The 2206-nt window shown below is 38.7% G+C and overlaps 1 non-coding gene across 1 annotated transcript; it reads left to right on the forward strand.

Moving 5' to 3' along the window:
• Positions 1-1500: 1500 nt before the first annotated feature.
• Positions 1501-1607, forward strand: LOC133813102 (small nucleolar RNA R71). The gene has a single exon (XR_009884146.1). It is a non-coding gene; the product is annotated as a small nucleolar RNA R71 (small nucleolar RNA).
• The last annotated feature ends 599 nt before the right edge of the window (positions 1608-2206 follow it).

Genomic DNA, 2206 nt, shown 5'->3' on the forward strand with positions numbered 1-2206 from the left:
AATGGTCTTCCCAAAATAATTGGAACATCTTCATCTTCCTCCATATCAAGAATAATAAAATCAGCGGGAAAGATAAATTTGTCCACTTTGACAAGAACGTCTTCAATAATACCTCATGGGTGTGTCAATGAATGGTCGGCCAGTTTTAAAGTAATTGTAGTGGGTCTAGCTTCCCCCAAACCAAGTCTTCTAAATACCGACATCGACATTAGATTAATACTTGCACCTAAATCACATAAAGCTCTGTCACAATGAAAATTCCCAATGGTGCAAGGTATAGTGAAGCTACCCGGATCTCTCAACTTTTGAGGAAGTTTCTTTTGAATTATTGCACTACACTCTTCTCTCAAAGCCACAGTTTCATATCCTCCATTTTTCTTTTATTAGACAATATCTCTTTCATAACCTTCGCATAACTAGGCATTTTTTCAAGAGCTTCCGCAAGAGGAATGTTAATGTGAAGTTTCTTAAATACCTCGAGAAATTTGGAGAATTGCTTGTCAAGATTAGCCTTTTGGAACCGCTGAGGATAAGGAATCTTTGGTATATATTCGGTGTATTTTGGTTTTTCTGTCTTTGGAAGGTCTTCAGTAACCTCCTCTTGTACTGGACTAGTTACAAGTTGATCTTCAATCTTCTTACCCTTGTTTTCTACTGTAGGCCCCTCATACTTAGTCCCACTCCTCAAAGTGACAGATTGACATTGCTCCTTGGGATTCACCACAGTTGAACTAGGTAAAACCCCTTGATTACGATCCGCCATTAACTTGGCAAGTTGGCCAACTTGTGTTTCTAAGCTCCGAATAGAAGATCTGGTTTCTGTCATAAATTGGCTTAATGAATCAGCGGATACCTCTGGTTAAGTCATTTGAGGCGGTGGTTATTTATGTTGCGGCAGTTGTGGCATTTGAGTATCATAAAAGGTTCTTGGATGTAGCCCATAAGATGGTCTATTTGGAGGATATTGAGGTGGATTTGGATGGTATTGTGGTTGGTGCCCTTGATTATTACTCCATGACAAATTCAGATGGTTCTTAGACACTGGAGTATAAGTGTTAGGGTATGTGTTGTTATTCAGTTGCCTTAGGAAATTACCAATGGTTTGAACCTTTTTAAGTGGAATATCATCTACCGAATAAGAACTCATCGCTAGACATTTCTGAAAGTGATGAGAGCCTCCACATGTCTCACAACTGATAGGAGCAGGTTGTAGTTGCATTGCTTGAGCTGAAATGTTGTTTTGTTGTTGCATTTGTTTAGTCAACGAAGCAATTTAAGCGGTGCGCATAGCAATAGGATCAACTTCTAGAACTCTCGCCACCTTCTTATTTTCTCCCTCAGCTGGCCAATTATAATTATTCATGGCCATCTCCTCAAAAAAGCTCATAAGCTTCGTTAGAACTTTTTCTCATAAATGCTCCACCTGTTGCTGCATCAATTATTGTCCTTGTGTTTCCCCTCAGTCCATTATAGAAAGTGTGCACCAACATCCATTTCACTATACCATGATGTGGACATTTTTGAAGTAATTCTTTAAACCTTTCCCAAGCATCATATAACGATTCCCCCTCAAATTGACAGAAATTATTTATTTCACCTCTAATCCGGGCCGATTTAGCGAGTGGGAAATACTTAGCGAGAAATTTTTGAGCAAGATCTTCCCATGTCACAATGGAATTGGCTTGTAGTGAAATCAACCAGATTGCATCATTACTTACTCCATTCATTTTGAAAGTATCACATAACTCCAAAAAGTTGGTAATATGGAGGTTCGGATCCTCATTAGGTAGCCCCCCAAACTGAACGTAATTCTAAACCATTTGGATAATCAAAGGTTTGATCTCAAAATTGTTCACCTCCACATTAGGTGGGTGAATACTAGAATGTACCCCTGTAACAGTATGTACTCCCTTAGGGGTAGGTCTGCCTCGGCTGCAGCGTTACCCGCATTACCCTGATTCAGATTGTTATTAGCAACATTATTGACGTTCTGGGCCATACTTTCAAAACTTTTCTGTTTTCTTTCTCTTTTGTAGGTCTTCTCAATCTCAGGATCAACAGGTACTAGTATTTTCGAACCCTTACGTCGCATAAAATAGATCACCTGAAATTGAGAAATTTAAAAGCAACTTGAATTAGAAAATGTTAGACTAAAACCAAAGTAGATTGAAAACAATTAGTTTTGATTTGATTATTAGTCCCCCGC

This window comes from Humulus lupulus, chromosome 1 (genome assembly GCF_963169125.1).
Source record: "Humulus lupulus chromosome 1, drHumLupu1.1, whole genome shotgun sequence".
Taxonomy (NCBI): Eukaryota; Viridiplantae; Streptophyta; class Magnoliopsida; order Rosales; family Cannabaceae; genus Humulus; species Humulus lupulus.